Source organism: Nicotiana tabacum, chromosome 5 (assembly GCF_000715075.1).
Source record: "Nicotiana tabacum cultivar K326 chromosome 5, ASM71507v2, whole genome shotgun sequence".
Classification (NCBI taxonomy): Eukaryota; Viridiplantae; Streptophyta; class Magnoliopsida; order Solanales; family Solanaceae; genus Nicotiana; species Nicotiana tabacum.
In genome coordinates this window covers 72,485,952-72,494,263 of record NC_134084.1, presented here as the reverse complement: position 1 = coordinate 72,494,263, position 8,312 = coordinate 72,485,952, and positions in this window count along the sequence as shown.

Here is an 8,312-nt window from a genome sequence, read left to right as displayed (position 1 = left end):
CTCACGATAATATAAAAACATGACAATATAAGTAAAATAATACGGCATCACCCTTCATGCTTTACACTTACATAACATGGCACGACATCACCTTTCGTGCTTTTACTCTCAAATGATATGGTACGATATCGCCCTTCGTGCTTTACACTCACATAACATGGAACGACATCATCCTTCGTGCTTTACACTTATATAACATAGCACGACATCACCTTTCGTACTTTGTACTCACATAACATGGCACGACATCACTCTTTGTGCTTTACATTCTCCCTTACCAAGCATATGTACATCAATGACAAATAAGGTAGGAAGCATAAATAACGTCAAGGAGGTTGTATAAACGAATATTCCAAATGAACCCTAATCACAACTTTCAAGTCAACAATAGTTCAATAAACCCTCAAGAACCTTATTATTCAAGTATTTCAACAAATCTCAAGAATATCAGCCGACACCGTAGCAATGTATTAATGATTAAACATAATGATGACCGAATTAGAATTTCCGTCAAATTGTAATCAAGTTATAATGATCTGAATCTTGGTTTCTAACCTTTAATACTATGTTCTTAGTTTCTATGAGTCAAGTAAGACATGAAGCAAGAAAGTCATGTAATTCTACAAGACACAATTTATAATATAATTTACCCCCGAGCATGGTTAACCCTGGAACATGCATATATGCTCGTCACCTCATATATGTATCACCCCCGCATGTAGCAAACAATGTCAAATAATAGAAAAATTCCCTCAACAAAGTTAGGCAAAACACTTACCTCAATTCGGCTAATTCAATACTCAATTTAGCTTTTCCTTTACCAATTCACCTCCGCCCGGCTCAATCTAGCTAAAGACGACTTAAATACATCACGCAATGCAAGAGAAAACAATTTCAATTAATAAAGCTATGACCTTTATACAATTTCTAAAGAGTCAACAAAAAGTCAACCCCCGGGCTCGGCCGATCAAAATCCAGGTTCAAGGTTAGGTCTTGACTACCCATAGCCCCAGGAGTCCATATACTTGATTAGTTTCCAAATTCGAGTCCTATTCGACTCTCAAAATCAAAATTTTCATATTTCAAAACTTTGGCAAAATCCCCAAAATTTTTCCTATATTCACATGAATTTGATGTTAAATCTGATTTATAATCATGAAATATAATTAAGAATTGATTAGAGGTACTTACCCAATGATTTGGTATGAAAATACCTTCACAAAATTGCCTCCCATTAAAACTAGGGTTGAAAATATAATAAAATGAAGTTAAGTCTCGGAATTCTCAGCTATATGTAGGTTGCAGATGTCGCATTTGTGACATGGGGTTCGCAAATGCGAACAATTTGTCGCAAAAATGAACCACAAGGCCTCATGCTGAGGTTGCATTTGCGATCCAATACTTCGCAAATGCAAAGGCAATTATCTCACAAAAGTGGCAAGGGTCTCGCAAAAGCGAATTGCCACACTTCGCAAATGCGAGGGGTTTCTTCGCAAATGCGAATCTTCCCCCGCAGCCCAATTTCGCAAATGTGATGGCCGCTTTGCAATTGTGACGGTCGTATTTGCGACAAAAACATCACAAATGCGATGACACCAGTACCAGCACTCAAAAATCATAAAAATCATTTCGAAGCCAATCCAAAACTCACCCAAGCTCTCGGGGCTCCAAACCAACCATGCAACCATGTCCAAAAATACAATGCGAACGTGTTCGCGCTTGAAAAACATAAAACTAACCTCTAAAAGCACGAATCTGACACCAAAATGCATGAAGATCAAAATAAACTTCAAGAACTTCTAGAATCGTAACCACGCATCCGAACCATATCAAATCAACTCCAAAATGGCTCCACATTTTGCAGAAAAGTTCTATATGACGAAACGAACCTACTCAAGGCTTCAAATTACGCATAACAACCTTGAAACAACGAAACACACCTCAAGTCGAATCAATGAACTTTAAAACTTCAAACTTTTACAACCGATGTCGAAACCTATCAAATCACATCCAATTGACCTCAAATTTTGGACACAAGTCACATTTGACATTACAGACTTATTCCAATTTCCGGAATACGAATTTGACCCCAATATCAAAAAGTCCACTCCCTGTAAAACTTCCCAAAAATCCAACTTTCACCATTTCAAGACTAATTCGACTACGGACCTCCAAATTACAATCCATACGTGCTCCTAAGTCCAAAATTAACCAACGGAGCTAACTGAACCGACGAAACTCTATTCCGAGATCCAATGCTAAAAATGGCCAACTCTTCTAACTTAGAACTTAAATCTTGCAGTTCATTCTTCCAAATCGATTCCGAATAACTTGAAAACCAACATCAACGAATTTTGCAAGTCATAATACATCATGCGGAGATACTTGAGCCCTCAAACTATCGAGCAAAGCATAGATGCTCAAAACAACTAGTCGGGTTGTTACATTCTCCCCCACTTAAACATATGTTCGTCCTCAAACGTGCCAAAGTCATTCCAAAGCCATCAAACCGCCATGTAACCTTACCATGCACATACCTGGGGGTGATCTCACTTCACCCCAACCCCATATAACTTTGACAACATCACATAACTGAAGATCCTTAATTCAAATTTAGCTCATATGCCTTAGAACCCAACTTCCAACATCCAGAATTCCTTACAAGATTGGATTCTCGTATTTACACTATGTATAAGTCTGGACAAACTATATCAAGCCATAACCATAACCCAAGACATAATCACATGATATACCATACAACTTGCATACTCGTAGCAATAATTCAGTCATAGTAGCTGCTCAAAACAAACCCAATACCAATAATAAACCTCATATCAATTAAAACCTTGTTCCACACCTTCGTACACTGCCAATGATGAGTGAAACATGCAGATATTCATGAACACTCACTAGATCAACAAGCCACGAAGTTTCTCTCTCTCACCCGACAAGAACCAACGCCAAATTCTAAGCTAACTTCCGATATTATTCTTCCAAACATACCGTAATCATATCTTTCTAGAACCCACACTAGGTCCAATGACCTCATCTCATCAAACACTGGTATTCCACTAATATGCCATACCAATCCAACCTAAAACCACAAGACATATAATCCATGCACCAATAAGCAGCAATTCAAATGTATTCAACATGAAAAATGACTCAAATGAGAGAATCGTCATGCAAGCTCAGTAAGTACAACCATAACCGCCATGCTATGAACCCATCACACATGATAGAACCAAGACACACGAATCAATCACCAAGGATCATATCCCCAACATAACTCCGCTGCAATGCATGACCCCATGCAACATCGGTCCTATGAAATACCTTAAGCCGCAATGCCCAAAATCATTAATGACATGCAATTCGATAACAAGTACACAAAATGCATGACCATAACCATAGAAAAGCACATAACACAATATACCATAGCCCAGAAAGACCATAACCAAGGCACAATGTACCATTCCACACACCAATAACCCTCTCGCTCAGATTCCGCTATAAGGCCCAAACAGAACCGCACCATGTGTGCATATAACCAACGAATCACCAACATTCGTAGCATAGAAGAGTAACACATAGAACATATCAGAACATGATCAAGCTCAACTCTAACCGAATGATATACCTTTCAACAATAATGGTGTTGAGTCAACGAATTCAACTTGATGTAGAATACACATCCTCATTGGGCCTAACAATAGGCCCCCAAATTAACTCCGGTCATCCCCAAATAGATAAATGCCCTCCAACAGTCCACAATAACCTAACTATAGCACGTACCATCATCTAGCTAAAGTTGGCCACATTTTCACAATCTGCAACCACGAAACAATCCGCTTTCTGGGAACTCTCAGTCTCCAAATCCATATAACACACGAATCACCATAGCTGATACCAACTCCACCACTCGAATGACTAACATATTTCTCATACATAATCATCCCCACGAGAAATACTTCTATGATTCTTCCATGCAAAATAGCATATATATATATATATATATATATATATATATATATATATATATATATATATATATATATATATATCAGCAGAAGATACAATCAGGCGAGTACCACAATATCAATGAAACATCCATAAGTCAAAATACAGTGCACCTTATGAAATACGCACCCTTCTCAGGTAACACCAAGTAGTAATTGTTGATACCCAATTTTTCCTGTATATTTTTTATATGCAAAATACTTTCAAAAGCATGTGTAGGCATATATAAGTATGTCTAATTGTGTTATTATTTTTTGTAATTTTTAAAGATTTTAAAAACCAATTTATTCCCCTATTTTACTCATAATAAAACCAATAATATTTCCAAAATTATCATTTTTGGTGATTCAGTAATTGGATTCTCATATTTCTACTAAAATATAGCTAATATATTTTTTTTGCATATTTGTATAATTGATTTAGTATTTTTAAGGCTAAATGCATATAATTGCAATTTTAGCCTCTTTTAGATTTAATTGTGTTTATATCTATAAATATTAAGTCCAGTATTTTTAATTTGATAATTATGTACCATAAATCATTTTAGTACATTTAATTTATTTACAGATTTTTTTTTAAATCAAATAGGAAAATTGGCTATTTAAATGTTAGCCCCTTTTTATTTCAATTATAGCCTAATTTTGAACCCCAATTGAACCCAATTTGAAGCCCAATTACCCCGACCCAATTATAATCTGAACCGACCCAAACCCTATTCTTTAATCCCAAACGACCCCCTAAACCCTACCATTTCCCACTATATGCCGCCTATGAATCCCCCTCCTCTCTCAAATCCTCTCTACAACACCCTCAAACCCTAGCCGCTGCCACCCTAATCCGCCCTAATCCATGGCCTTCCAAGTTCATCGGAGACCTGTATCATCCTCCCATGGCTTCTACGTGTTCGTTTCTGTGGTCTCATGACCAGATCATGAAGGGGTTTTTGTCCGATTTTTGCTCGATGACTGTTCTCTGGTCGTCTCTGACCTTTCTCCGGCCAGCCATAGCTATTCGAGTCAGACTTTTGACTTTTCTGCTTAGATCGATGGTTTATAAGGCCTTTCTCATTACTTGGGGTTCTTTTGAAACCCTAATCTCTAAGGTTCTTTCGATTTATTTTAGATCTGCTTCAGATCTATGTTTGCTTTGAACTTCTAAGCGTTTTTCTCTAAGTTTCTTTTAAAACTCTGCTTTCAAAACTCTTTATCTTTTCCGATTAGGGGTTTCTTGTTGAGTTATTTCAAAACGTTTCTCTGATTTTCTTTTTGACATGTTTTGCTATGTTTGCTCATATTGTTCTTCTCTAAGTTTGCATGTTAAAAGCCCTAATTTCTTTTGACTGTTTATTAGACGAATGCTTTTTTGCTTGAGTTTTGTTCGATTTGTTTGTTTATCCTCTTTTGAAACTCTTCTATTGTTGAAAATCATATGGCTTTAGGTCTGAGACTGTTCGTTTAAGTACATGGCTCGATTTGAAGTTCTTTATTTCGAAACCTCTTATCCCTTTGTGTGATTTTTCTGATTCTGGGTTTCTATCTTCTCTAAAACTCGATTATGCTCGAAACCCTAATTTTTTAAAAGGGGTTTTCCTCACCTGCTACTGCGAGATCTTCACATGCTTTTGATATTCTATGTTTTCTTGACTACTGATTCAATGTGACTTGACCTACTGGACTATCATGCTTCGAATGCTGCCATCTACTGAATTTTGTGCTACTATTGCATGCTATTTCCTTTTTCCAACAGGCTTGGCCTCGCATGTATAGTGTTTGTGCACTCTATTTATATGTTGAGTTTTCTTCTTTGATTGATCTTCAAACTTGTGACTGATTTCAAACTTTTCCTTTGTGAAATTCTAATTTCACTCGCATGTTAAGGTTAATTTATCTCTTTTCTTGTTTTGCCTTACTGAATCCTTTCCGAAATTAGAATATTTCTGTACCTAGACTCGATTGCTTACTTAATATTTTACTACTGCTTTTACGACAACTGTCAGCTTGCTTACAAATTTATTTCTTTCCTTATTTTGAACATGTCACTGCCCGTTAAGCAAGTGATCCCTTAATTAAAGGTAATCACTTGTATAATTGATTCTGAATTGTGATTGTTTCCATGTTTGCAGCTTATTACTTCTCTCTTACTCATTTTCAGAAAGCTATAAATACCCTGCACTTCTTTTCTTTCAAACACACGAACATAAGGCATAAAACACTTGAGTTCAGACACACACCCCACCAAAATCTCTCTCTTTTCTCTATTACTACTTGTGTTGCTGCCTTACCTAGCCGGTTGAAAGCCAATGCTAGGATGTGGGAAACTTGTTTATTTTTTTCTGCATTCGCATTTCTTACAGGTATGTTCTAATTAAGCTTCTGCACCAACAACAACATACTTAATTACTGTTTCTTGCATCCTTGTTTGTCTACTGTTTGTATTTAACTTAGTACCATTATTAAGCATGCTGTAATTTCCCCTTTTCCTGTTCAGAATTAATGTATCACGACTTGTGAATCTTAAACCCCTACCCCAATGTGTTTAGTAATTATGGTTGGTTTGGGGCATGACAACATAGGACATTGCTGTGCATGACCCAAACCTAATTCTCCTGGGATCATAACCTCCATGTTTCTCTTATATGTTGTATGTTCTGATTATTTTATAGGCTTGTCAGCACTTCCCATTGCTGTGCATGCCCAAAGCTAACCCATGCCTAAGTATATAGGCTCCTTGCAATGGATTTCCAACCCCTGACCCCCTTGTATGAAGTTATTAACTGTATGAGATGCTAGTGGTTGTCTCCCAATCACCCTTTCCCCTCTCCTTTATTCCCTCAGTTTCTAAAACTCTGTTCCTGCACTTTCATTAACTTCTTAAACCTTAAGTTCTGCCCCCTTATGTTAGCCTTGCCTTGGGACCCATGAGCTCCCTCTGAACTTGGACACATAAGAGTTGTCATTTCCACACTGCACACATCTCTATTCTAGTTATGTAACTTGGGTTTGAGCACTGCCCGAGGTCCTCTTGAGACCCTTAGGGAACTTTGACACACTCAAGTCTAAGAAAGGCTTTGGATCAATGGCATTTGAGGTGGTTTATTCCATAACTCAGAGAGGAAGTCAAGAATTAGGCTTACTGTGGTTGTAACTTTTCTTTGTACTTTTATGGTGTAATTCATTACTTCTGGTCTGTAATAATTTGTAATAAACACTTGGGGTTGGCTAGTGAAAAGGGTTGGGTGATCATGTATGCTCAAGGGTAGAAAGCATGTCTGTAGGACTATTTTTCTTAAATTTCTGCATGTCCAATTCTGCATTTTTAGACACCATGTCTATAGGGTTTATCTTAATTTCTTCATGATCAACTTCACACTTAGATAACCTACCTATAGGACTTACTTAAATTCTGCATGCCACTTAGATATCATTCTTTAAGTTATAAACGGATATAAGTAAGTATCATCTTTATAAGGTTAAAATCAGTATAACATATAGAAATCATGCCTATAGGGAGTCCCAAGTAAAATTCTGGTTCGTTTTCTATTCACATTCAATGTTAGATATCATGCCTATAGGGATTAAAATCAGTAATATTAGATACCATCACCTACAGAATCTGAAACTAGTTCAATTTAAAATCAGTTCGATTCTGAACCAGTTTTAAACAACTTTCTTTCTCTATTTAACGAGGTTTAGCAAGCATGCCTGTAGGATCTCAAACAATTCATTTTAAGTTGTTACTATTTCGCCGCATTCTGAATTAATTAGATATCATGTCTATAGGACCTCACCTAAAACACTTAGGCAAGCCTTAGAGTAATAACCATAAAATTGAATCTGCTTTTGTTAATTGCTACAACCAGCAGGCAGGCCTGATTCAGACTTCTTATCTGAGTTATGTAATAAATAGATCTACCTCAATAATCAAACTCCCCTCGTCTTTAGTATTTTAATCAGACCTAAAAAAGTATGTGCAAGTCATGCTATTTATGTGTTTTGTTTGAGAAGGTGTACCTGGGCCTTTACTTGTTTATATGCTTCCCCAACATGCAATATATGTGTTTTGTATGTCGCCTTAGATTTTTACCCTTTGAAACCAAAAATCAGCCTAATATCCCTCCCCTTTAGGAATAGTAGTCCTAAGCTCCTCCGAAACTGATAGGAATGGGACGGGTAAATAGCATGCAATAGTAATCGAGACTAATCCGCGCTTTAATACCTTAAGGGGGTGGGAAGGGTAGATATGGATATGATGACCGGTGCACTAATACCACGTGTATCCCCTCTTTTGAGGAG